Genomic DNA, 12703 nt, shown 5'->3' with positions numbered 1-12703 from the left:
ACATTATCAAAGCCTCCAATATTCAATTTCGTAATAACAGTCTAATGTAAACCAGTTGACTTTCACACTACTTTCTAAATGTTATAATACATTACCAAAATCTCGGAAACATTCAATAAAAGTAGATTAGCCACTCAACTTCACTAATCTCAGTGAATTCGACGGTTATTTTGGGGTTGAGGAATCTTGGACCTAAGAGAATGAGTTAGTCTCAGGAAAATAGGGTTGTTGAAACTGGCAGCCGTCACGTTGCTGATTAGGTGACGGATAGTGTGCAGTATGAAAACTGTGGAAAAAGGATTCAGTGGAATGGAGAAAGGACTAAGGTGAACAGGAATTAATATGCCTTGGGTGTGCACCAAGTTTTCAAGTTTCCGTTGCAAGCTGTCCGTTTGAAGGTTTTTGGTCGTCTTAATCAAATAGGGTCCTAGATATGGTCTATCTTCGATTAAAAAATGGAGGGCTTAATTTAGATCGTTGCTCTTTGATGTGGTTTCCATTGAGCAGTATCTGGTCGTATTCACCGATCGACTTCGGGTAACAAATTTTTGTAGAAAAGTTATGAAGTATCTATTTTGTCGTGTAATTTTTCGTTGGTTTAGTGATCAAATCAAAAATAACAACCAGAAATGTTGACTGCTTTTAAACTTCATGACTAAGTGCATGACGTTTACACTTTACCTATTATATGTTCAGCTTTACGATTCGATATTTATGAATCTGGCTTGTGGACTAAAAAAGATGCAAAGTGTGATTTGTATGGTCACAGTTTTATGAAGCGACGCTGGAGGCTCTAGGTCCATGTTGTTGGACTATAATCTATGGGCTAAGCAATCAGATTTGAGGTAATAACCCTTAAACTTATATGTTAGATTAATTTATCTTCAAGATGCCGCAGGTATTTGGAGTTTGACAACGCTTTAACTAGTAACACCTAGTATGAATCGTACTCACCAAGCGAAATCAAAAGACAGAAGCGGGGGGAGGTTCGTAGATATATTTGATAGGCTATCAATATATCGAGAATCGGCTGATCTAATCTGCCTAGAGATTGCAGGGGTTGTTGAGCACGGCGTTCCCACTCGTGATCTGGTGCGGATGCATGACCGTTCGCCTTCAGCTAGGTGAGTCCATTACAACTAATGTGGTCAGCATCCAATGTCGAAAACTTACGAAGCTATTTATTTTGGGGATTTATTTACCGCTACGGATGACTCCCCCCTAGTGGGGTAGTGATAACCCTAAGACGTGGCCTGCCATAAGTTTAAACCCAACGAGTTTGTCGCTGGTAAACACTCTCCCGATAGCTTGCCAGGTTTAGCAGCGTCTGGTCGTCTTTCCTTGCTATAAAAGACCATGAAGTACAATATAGTGAGAAAAAAATGTACAATGAAAATTTTGGTTCCTCGTAAACCTCATTGTTCTTTTTATCGTCTTTTCCAGCCGTCCTGGAAAAGAAAAAGAAAATGTAAGTGCATATCGAAATAAACTCGTATGCGCTTTAAGACACAAAGTGGGCGAAAATAAGGAGAATGGCATAAAAGCAATTTTTACAAAACGTTTTTTTTTAAACATTTTTTAGTACACATATTAGCATCATAGTAAATATATATAAATAAAAGCACATAAAAATTGATTCTTTTATTACATATAATGCCATGGAAATTCGAGATGAAACAAAAGGTTAACTGGTGTCTTACGTGCAATAATCGTTTAAATGTTCTGGAAATCTTACTCTTCTTCCAGAACGCGTTGTTTCAAGTTAATTTTCAGATACTGTCGAAGTATCATCGTGCATGTTGGTTGTCGGATGAGGTATTATATGTGTCGGAGTCGTGTCATTTAATTGTACTGAAGGAAAATCGACGTGGATAGGATTTCCTTCTAAATACGCTGCTTTGAGGTGATCGATGCTAATGCTATCGTTGGTTCCATTATTATCGATTATATAGTACTTAGGTTCGCGTTGAAGAACTATGAAAGGTCCTTCGTATGCTGACTCGAGAGATCGTCGATGCGAGTCTCGACGTACAAAAACGTGTGTACTATATCGTAAGTCAGGTTGAACGAAAACATCGGTTGATTGAGGTCGAGTGGAAGCAGGTTTAATTGAACACATTGCGTTTGTAAGCCTGTTCGTGTAGGAGGTTAGATTCATGTTCATTGAAGGGGATGAATGATCCACGAATTCTCCTGGAAGTCGAAGTGTCGTTCCATAAACGAGTTGAGCCGCAATGTACCAAATGTCAGCTTTCACTGCATTGCGAATACTTAGTAAGACGAAAGGAAGAGCGTCGGTCCACTGTGAAACGTTTGCAGCTGATAGTGAAGCTTTTAGTTGTCGGTGGAAACGTTCTGCCAACCCGTTTGCTTGTGGGTGGTAGGCAGTCGTTCGGAAGTGAGTGGTTCCTAAAAGTGTGGTCAGACGACGGAAAAGTTCAGATTCAAACTGACGTCCGCGGTCTGTAGTGATGGTTGAAGGGCAGCCGAAGTTTGCTACCCATCGTTCGACGAAGTCGCGGGCCACTGTTTCAGCAGTGATGTCCTTGATAGGTACTGCTTCTGGCCATCGAGTGAAACGGTGTACGCAGGTTAAGAGATAAGAGTATCCATTTGAATCTGGTAAGTGTCCTACCAAATCCAGATGAACATGGTCGAAACGAGCATCGGGAGTTTTAAACGAGCCTAGGGGACATTTATTGTGTCTGATAACCTTAGATTTTTGGCAGCTTACACAGGAGCGTGCCCACTCCCTCACGTCTTTATTCATTCCAGGCCAGCAAAACCGTTCTGCTATAAGCTTGATGGTTGCACGAACACCTGGATGAGAAAGTTTGTGCAATGTGTTGAAGACATTGCGTCGATAATGTTTCGGCACGATTGGGCGATCCCTACCTGTAGATGTGTCACAAAGTAAGGTTTCCTTACCTGTTCCCATCTGTTTGATGCGTAGTTTAAGTGTTGTGGACGATAACTCGTGCTGAAGATCAGTGTCTTCTTTTTGAAGCTGGGTGAGTTTCGGAAGGTCGATTCCTTGGAAACTGCTCAAGGAAGTTATGCGAGACAAGGCGTCTGCGACTACATTGTTTGCTCCAGAAATGTGTTGAATATCTCAAGCAAACTGCGAAATGTAGTCCAGTTGTCGAGACTTACGAGGTGAGTACTTGTCTGAAGAACTCGCGGCCTTCGATATAGTGTTGGAAGTGCCGTATACCACAATACATAGCTAGAAGTTCCCTACCGAATTTGCTGTACCTCGATTCGGTGTCTAGCAATCGTCTAGAGAAAAATGCCAAAGGTTGCCAGGAGTGGTTAACCCATTGTTGTAAGACTCCTACGATTGATGAGTCGGATGCGTCTACTGCGATCCTAATGGGTGCTTGAGTGTCCTGATGTGCAAGTATTGTTGCTTTAGCGATAAGTTCCTTAATTGTGGAGAATGCTTTTCGTGCAGTGTCGTCCAAGGTAATGGATTTCGAATTTCCACGAAGTTGAACGGTAAGAGGTTTCATGAGTAACGCGCATTTCGGTATGAATCGTCTATAGAAACTTACGAGGCCGTTAAACGTGCGTAATTGCTTGATGGTGGTCGGTTATGGCTGATCCAGAATGGCCTCCACTTTGCTTCTGAAAGATCGGATGCCTTGGGCATCTATCGTGTGTCCTAGGAAGTCTAAGGAGTCGGTTCCGATTTGAAATTTCTGAATGTTTAAAGTAATGCCATGTTTTTGCAGTCGGTCGAAAACAAGATCCAGGTGCTTGAGATGTGATTCTCTGTCCGGACTTGCGATTAGGCAGTCGTCAACATACGCATGTACGAAGTTGAGACCTCGAAAAACGTCGTCTATGAGTCTTTGAAAAGTTTGGGCAGTGTTTCTTAGGCCGAGGGGCATTCGCAAAAATTCGTAGAGTCCAAAAAGAGTTATGATAGCTGTTTTCGGAATATCGTCAGTAGCTATAACGATTTAAATATACGCCTTAAACAAATAGATTTTCGAAAAGACGGTTGTACCTTTCAAGGTAGCTTTCAAATCGTGAATGTGAGGCAACGGGTAACAATCAGAAATGGTTTTCGCATTCGATCGCCGATAGTCACCAGTTGGACGCCAATCGTTGCTATCCTTTTTAGGGACCATGTGCAACGGAGATGCACATGGGCTGTTTGATGGTCTTATGATACCTAAGTCTATCATGTGGTCGAACTCGTTTTTCGCCAACCTTAGCTTTTCGGGGGCTATTCGTCGTGCTTTAGAGAATACAGGTGGTCCTGTAGTCGTGATGTGATGTGTAACGTTGCTGGTTACACACGGCAATTTCGTTTGCGTTTGGTGTATCCCGGGATACTTATCGTGTGCTAAATTGTGACTGGAGATAATCTGCAACCTGAAAAAGAAGTTACGCAAACGGATAAGTTAGTGTTTCCGTCTACTAGCCTCCGTTTACGCGTATCGATGACTAGATTATGGTGTTGTAGAAGGTCCATACCAATGATTGGCATAGAAACATCTGCAACAACGAAGATCCAGTGTATGGGTTTGCGTAAACCCACGTTAAGGTAAACGTACCTTTTGTCATACGTAGCGATAGGCTTTCAGTTTACCGCCTGTAAGTTTAGAACCGATTCGTGAAGCCGGCCGTTAGAATTCGCTGGGAGAACGCTAACTTCTGCGCCAGTGTTGACGAGGTAGCGAAATCTCGTTGTCACATCTGTGACGTACAACAGACGGCTATGTTCGCCGGCTACAGTTGCCGTTAACGCGTGCCGGCTTGGAAGTTTCCCGAGTTGTTTTTCGTGTCAGTCGGTTTTGAGTTGGGAAAATTGCAGGGTTTCCTGAAATTTCTGGAAGACTTTCCATACTGGTTATGATACCAGCACCAGTCGGGGCTATCAGTCTCCCGTGGTTTAGAGACAGATCGCTGACTTGAAGTGCTTCTACGTGGGGTGTGTGATCGCTTACGGTCGTTACGAAACGTAAAATAACGTGTAAGTGTAAGACATAACTCTGTAATGTCATTCTGGGTCATTTGAGGCTTCTTTGACTGAAGAAACCTCAGTATTAGAAGATTTGGTGATTTCTAAGATACGACCGGCAGATGCAGCCAGCTCGTCTAAAGCGTTGTTCTGAAATGAGACCAGAATCTCTTTCATCTGTTGGGGAAGTTTGGACAAGAACAGTTGTTTGAATAGGCTTTCGTCGAAAGTTCTTAGGCCTATCACCCCTCTCATCCGTTGCAACACGTCCGTCTCAGAACCTTGTGCAGGTCGATGATATTAAAGAGTTGGTCTAACCTTTGTCGATCGGTTAGGTCTCCTCGTTTAAGAATCGAACGCTTTAAGGTTTCGTACGGGTCAGAAACATCACTAGTAAACATACTCGGTGTTACGTACCTGTTGAATTCGCGCGGTAGTGCCATGACTACTGCGAGGAATTGTGTGTAAGATCCATTTTGAATCTTTTGTGTGTGAAAATCCCCTCCATGTTCAAATTTGCAGTTTGTTCCTACTGATTCATTAAGTTGTAAATTGTTAGTCTTTTCGACTCCATTTGAGTTGTTTATATTTGTATTTTATTATAGTTTTTATTTTTTCTTACGCCTTCACTAAGTTTCCGTGTTTCTTCCTGAACTGAATTTATGTTGTTTCACCTGATACTTAGTCTTGGCGGCAGCCACATTGGTTTGTTCCACCTTTTGATTGCTTTGCTTGTATTGACTGGAAGTGTGCATTTTTGATTGTGGACTGAGGCACTCTTCCGAAAATGAAAACACTGTGTTATAAAGCAACCAATATTATCGTTTGAACGAATCTGTGCGTGGTCTATCCAGACAGGATAGAACAACATTTATTTGTTGTGACTGATCTGATTGATTGAACAATTATTGGTTGGATAGCTGGGTGGTCATATTTGTTTAGAACCGTCATTTTACCCAATAACCTTGTTTTGGTTTCAAACACGCAAGGGCGCGTATCTAACCCACGTAGACAGCTATTCTTCAGTCTAAACCTTAGTTTGGACCTTACATTGTGCACATGTGTCGATCACGCAGTGCTCGGAGAAGTCGGCTTCTAAGTAGCAAAAATAGGTTTCGATGTTGTCTGGCCAGAAGGGCATTGATCGGAACGAAGGTGGGGACATAGTCTTAAGCTTAGGTACTTTGGGTGTCTGTTCAGTCATGGTGAAATATGAAGTACGAGAATGAACGAGGGAAAAATATATATATACGAAAACACGAAAAAAATCACAATGTATAAGAAATTAAAATAAGGCAATGATATATAGAATACCAAAATGGAACAGACTCACAGTTTACGATTTGGTGTACCAGATCACGTCGGGCTCACCAGTGAAAATGCCGCAGGTATTTGGAGTTTGACAACGCTTTAACTAGTAACACCTAGTATGAATCGTACTCACCAAGCGAAATCAAAAGACAGAAGCGGGGGGAGGTTCGTAGATATATTTGATAGGCTATCAATATATCGAGAATCGGCTGATCTAATCTGCCTAGAGATTGCAGGGGTTGTTGAGCACGGCGTTCCCACTCGTGATCTGGTGCGGATGCATGACCGTTCGCCTTCAGCTAGGTGAGTCCATTACAACTAATGTGGTCAGCATCCAATGTCGAAAACTTACGAAGCCATTTATTTTGGGGATTTATTCACGCTACAATCTGTATGACTAAGAAGTCGAGTGAGGGGATTTTGTAATGTCAGCTGGTGCAAGTTCATAATGAAAAACTTCATTCGTTATTCTGACCTAATTAACTTACAACTCTTTAATAGCCCTAGAAACTGATTGAATTTTCCCAGGTCTTTCTATTATCACTCAATTGCCGTTCACAAATTATGGTCTCACCAACGACCACAAGTACATCAACCTATGGTGCTACTTAGCTTAAAATAACGCGGTATGAATTTGACGGTTAACAGTAGTGTTACTAATCCGTGTGAGGGAAACGTAATGGACTAGGTATAAAAAGTTGGAGTGGCAAAGAAAAAAGTTGACTAAAACTGGCAGCGAAATGAGATTGATACATACATCGATAACTTTTTGTTAAGCTTAGGATCTCGGGGACAAAGAATTTATAGACAGCTCTCAATAGTGCCTCATTCATGCAAAATCTGCGCATGTCTAACAAATTCTTTCAATATCAGCTGAAAACATTTCCTATATTTACTTACATTCCTTAGTTGATGAAGACGACTCCAATTTTTGAGGTTGTCCTACCCTATAGTTCAGGTTCTTCTCCTCAAATTCCTGCCGTCATGAGGATCTGTACTCAAATTTTAAAAAGTTTTCGGAATTAAGAGATGAGGGTTAGGTAAAAAGTGTGATCGCAATTCAAATAGAATGACTCACCACAAAAAACAGTTCGGTGCGTTGTTTCTCTCCCCTAGTTGCCCTCATAGCACGTTCTTCCTCGTCAAATTTCAAAACATTTCAAATTTATTCTATAGAGCATGTAGTGTAGCGTCGAGTCGCGGTTGAATATGATCCCCACCACAGAAAGACTACGTCCTAGTTAACCGACAAGATCCCCCGTAAGCCAAATATTAGAAGGCAGTTGATGGCTGTAGTCGAAATGTATTTGTCGGCGATCTCGTGGTATTGAAAGAATACCGAGAACGTGCCAAAAAGAAGTACAAGTGTGATTACCGAGCGTAACCGAATTCGTGCAAGGTCACAATCAACAGAAGAATGTATGTTTTGGTACAGTTAAACAAACAAGTACGGTAAAACAACCCGTGATACAATTGGTTAAAACAATAAGTGTTTCCATTACACCAATCGCGTTCTCTTGATAAAAGTAGGTCACTACAAGTACATTGTTATTTAAGGTTAATTTTTATTTGTATCGATAGTTGGTACACCATTAATATAGCAAGGTTTCATTGAAGAACGCCATATAAATATTATTACACACACCATTTTCTAACGTTTTTCTCACACAGATTTGCTCACACAACTGATCATTGAAAATCGCAGTCTGGATTGTTTCAACATCTATTATGCACTCTGCCTCATCTAGTTGTTTGTCATGAAGTCTCCATATTGAATGTCTGTAATATGCATATATTTAGCCGCTATATATATACTATCACAGTTTGTCAACTGCTTCCCCTCCCGGTATTTATTTTTATCAGTCTTTGTTACGTCTTAAGATTTGCCTCCAGCAAAGGCTCAGGTTTCCGAATTATCTTCAGTCCCCTTGATTATCCTTAATCCGTGTCTCCATTTCTAGATTTTTTCTTCCTTCAGTCGATTTATCAACTACATAGATTGCATATCTTCCAATTAAGCCTAGGATTACTTGAAAAGTGCCCATCTATGAGCCTCTGGTCAAACATAAGCAAAAGACTAGATCTAATATCATCATTGTTACGGTGTGCGGCAGTTTTAGTGATTTGTGTTTTATGACCCATACGGCACCAGACAGGTCTATACAATCTGTCGTCCTCACAGGCAGCGATCAATGCAAACGTTCAAATTATATCAAAACGCTGTAAGTCGACGTGAAAATTCTTGGCCCATTTGGGTTTCTCACTGACCCCACAGTTACCGACAGCTTAGATCGGATGAATGCAATAGTTTTCTGGATTATTCTGCATCAAAAGTGCTCCGATGAACAAACCGCTTAACAGTCCAGTTGTTCTTTGTATGTCAGACATTTTTCACTGAAGACGATCGGTCCTAAGCCCTTAGAAGCAAGGAAGAAGGCACGTGCACGAAGTATTTATACGAGACTATAACAGTAACAAGCGAACTTCTAAGTTACTTATGAGTTATCCTCCGGCCTACTTCTTCATGACGCCCAATTTCGTATCCGCTCATGCAAAATTAATGAAATTAAACTCCACCTACTCCCTATAAAATTGGGTACAGCATTCATTACGAGAATGTGTTTTACGTCAGCTATATCTGGTCACTTTGGTTTATGTTATTGTGATTTCTTCCTACTCAATCGAGACCACGGAGTATGATTTATTTACTCACAGATAAACTTCTTTAAAACGTTCCAACGCCGTTAAGCACGCTCTTGGTTTTGGTCGAAATCCAAAACCAGTACGGTGTTCAGCATAAAAAGCTTCATCTCTTCTTAGAACATGAGTGAACAATAATGTGGAACAATTAACACAATCCATCGTAGGAAAACAGGAGAGGGCAAGAGCACACATCAAACGGTAACTAAAGGACAAATAAAATAAGTCAGTAATACTATGTATCGCTTTAAAAAGTCTGAAATCGGCAAATAAATGGTGCTCAAACGAGTCAAGTTCAAACCAAGTCGAAGTGGTGGATGTCTAGGAATTTGTAGAATTATGGTCTACTTCAACATTAGTACTGCCCTAATAATAGACCTAATCCTAAAATTGTAGATTTGTTATGATTTAACTGTCTATAAGACCTAAAGTGGGAGTCACATCATTGTCTACCCTGATTCATCGCGTTGTTACAATCATCATTACATGATGGAAAACGCATGTAAACTGGAGATAGAACTATATATTTAGTATGGATAAAGATAATGTTACATAAGTAAGACCACGCCCGCAAGGCCAAGCCATGCCATCCGATCAATTCTAATCAATTCAACGCACGGTTCCCACCTTCTCCATCGTTAGGTTTTTCTCCGTTTTAAATATTGAATATCTGTTTTCCCCGCTGTTTCGTGTCCAGTTTTGAGGATTGTATGGTTCAAGCCCAATGCCACTACAAATATATTTGATGGATTCGACTATCAGTTACACTTTGGAGCCAGGACTACTACTTAGTTTTTTGGAACACTCAGGCAAACATATTTAAAAATAAATTGGTTGTTGTTACGGATAGTTCCATATGGAATACTGCAATTTGCTGATTTGAAAAACCTGGTGCAACGTGAATTGTGACCATCCTATGCCAACACGGACATAGGCGAAATTCTAATAAACACATTTTTAATTGTTTTTCTCGTTGCTAACATGTAAGGCAGAAAATAAAAATACATATGTGATATGTTTCCAGATGACGAGACTCAGAATATACATTTCTTAAAGCCACGTTGCATTTCATTAAAGATGCTGTTTTTTGATAAGATTCTCCATCTGGTCGCTCACCAACTTTTTGCAACACTTTTAACAACATAATAAACAGTGACAAGCCTTAGTCTTTTCTGTTCCTTCCCTTGAAAATTGGGAAGGGGACTACTCTTTTTATTGCTTTGATAACTTATTGAAGTGAAAAAATGTTGACATAGACTGTTTATTTGATGAAAGAGGGTCTGTTCAGCTGTTCATTATCGTAGGATATTGTATCGTCGTGCTCACTGACTCTCTGGATCTCAGTCTAAATAACTTTCTTAACACTAGCTGAGTTGTTACTTTGTTAACGCTCCTATTATTGTAGACTTTAGAGCATCGGTTAAAAACCGCTAGTTCGGTGTCTGATTCCTCTGTTTGTCAAAGTGCGCTATGGAGTATTAGAAGGCTTCTGACTTGGGCAGAGTCACTCAGTGTTTGTCACGAAATACTGTTTCAGATGAAAGAGTATAATCCACAACTCTGTGTACATAATGGTTAGATCACTCCTGAGTGATTGCTCCCAGCTTTGAGATTACTTGAAGTTTTGTATATTCCCACCACTGCTATCAGGTGGAAATAAGCTACGTGTGACCTAGACTATTCTGTAGGCTGAAAATTATGATTCGATCACCCTTCACTGTTTGGTCATCATCATGACGAAACAATGAATAAGGTTATCCCGGACATCTGTGCATATGAATTAGAAGTAGATACAGGCCCATTTTTCTTCATATGGAAACCTAAATGAATAACAGTTGATTGGGATTACTATGGGCTAACGGTAAATAGCACTTTTATTGATTAAATTTTAAACCTGATTCTAGAATTTCGGAGAGGACAAGCCACACAACATCTGAATAGGGGCTTCATCTCTAAAAGTTGTGGTAAGTATAATTTCATAAAACATGCAGCTAGGTTAGCGCTGGTACTTACCCATTTCCGCTGATCGAATGATCTGAGATGAAAGTTTGAAGTCTTACATCTATATGATCTACATAATCTACTATATACATATGGTTCTCGTACGCATTTTTCCCCAACCTACCAAACCATCGAAATTCACCCTTGTTCTCTCTCCATTCCACTGAATCCTTTTCCCACAGTTTTCATACTGCACACTATCCGTCACCTAATCAGCAACGTGATGGCTGCCAGTTTCAACAACCCTGTTTTCCTGAGACTAACTCATTCTCTTAGGTCCAAGATTCCTCAACCCCAAAATAACCGTCGAATTCACTGAGATTAGTGAAGTTGAGTGGCTAATCTACTTTTATTGAATGTTTCCGAGATTTTGGTAATGTATTATAACATTTAGAAAGGAGTGTGAAAGCTAATGGGTTAATAATTGTCTGACGCACAGAAATTTAGCATATAGTAGTACAGATTTCCATAGGTATACAATGCACAGCGGAACTGTAGCCCATAACATTTCTTTACACCAGTACTTCAAAAACCAGTTTATTCAAAAGTGAAACGTTATTGACAAGAAAAAATTTCATCTGAAAACTCAGCAAACTATTATTTAACAGAGGAAGCAGTTGAAAGCAATTAGCAATAACGCTACCGTAAGATCAAAACAATGTGAAAACTGGAATCAAGAGCTTGTAGACTAGGTTTTCGAATGGGGTGAAATATTGAGCTTTGAATTGTTGGTGTTTATTGGCTTGCCGCTGTGGTCACTACTTGACGTTTGGGCGGATTGTCATCCAACTTTTTCTTGGTGATTTGTATCAGTTAGGTGGAGTTTCGAGTTTTCTTTATTATAATTAAATCGTAGTAAAGTAACGTTTTTATGGTCTGAGTGTGTTCCAGTGAACGGAGTTCTCTGAGTTTTTATAATTGATGATTTTCTGAATTTGCTTTCAAAGTATGCTAGTTCGCCTGTGACCTTATTCAAAATGATATTCACCCATTGGAAGTTTTGTAGCAACCTAGATAGGAAGATGTTGTTCTTTGGACCCTTGTTCGCCGTAATGTTCTCCGATTTTCGTTGTGGAGCCACTTGGGGAGATTAAGTATTATCTTTGCCCAGTGGTTAAATATCTTCTCTTAAATATAGTTATTTCAAGCTATTTGCGTGGCATTGGGACGTCGTTGTAGAACATTGGTGTCATCTCAACACTTATTCACAGTGTACGGAGTAAAAAGATTGTACTGAAGGAATAGTAACACTAATTCCCATTTTGTCGTGGTTTCGGTCTTATGTACTTCCGTGTTTCTCCACCCTGATATCGTTTAAGAGATCTGGTTATGCCTTTCACTAGATAAAACTTGTTCATTGAGTAGCCTGAGTTTGTGTTGCTCCCGCACGATTTTTTCGGAATAAAGAGTTAAAGGGATAGCACGAAACTAACACTGACATGTATACAGTAACTAAAGCAGTAGGTGTTTGTAGATTCATATAGTTAAAGATCTTAAGCATTGAGGTAACTACCTATCTTTTGAGACGGCTATTTAGGAAATTCTGAGATTGTTCTCTACATCCAAACATCGACAGGTGTTATAAGGTCAGTGGATGAAGTAAAAATTCGGTCACATAGCATTTTGTAAAACTTTATCCACAAAACTCTGAGGGGAACCTTTACTCAGTTTTACTTACTTCCTGGGTGTCCTCGATGCATGACAAATAGCTTCAGGATC

At 40.1% G+C, this 12703-nt stretch overlaps 1 protein-coding gene across 3 annotated transcripts in view; it reads left to right on the top strand.

Moving 5' to 3' along the window:
* Positions 1 to 11744: 11744 nt before the first annotated feature.
* Positions 11745 to 12703, top strand: part of AP1G1_1 (AP-1 complex subunit gamma-1) — a 37671-nt gene continuing 36712 nt past the window's right edge. For 2 of the 3 annotated variants that reach the window (XM_051218690.1, XM_035731943.2), the window contains exon 1: positions 11745 to 11796. The gene's annotated coding sequence lies outside the window, so the exon portion shown is untranslated. Of the gene's footprint in view, positions 11802 to 12703 lie in introns of all 3 variants that reach the window. The other variant, XM_051218691.1, reaches the window with a different exon arrangement.

The sequence above is a fragment of the Schistosoma haematobium genome, chromosome ZW, assembly GCF_000699445.3.
Source record: "Schistosoma haematobium chromosome ZW, whole genome shotgun sequence".
Lineage (NCBI taxonomy): Eukaryota > Metazoa > Platyhelminthes > Trematoda > Strigeidida > Schistosomatidae > Schistosoma > Schistosoma haematobium.
The sequence above is the reverse complement of the archived record's forward strand: the minus strand, read 5'-3'. Positions and strand labels throughout refer to the sequence as shown.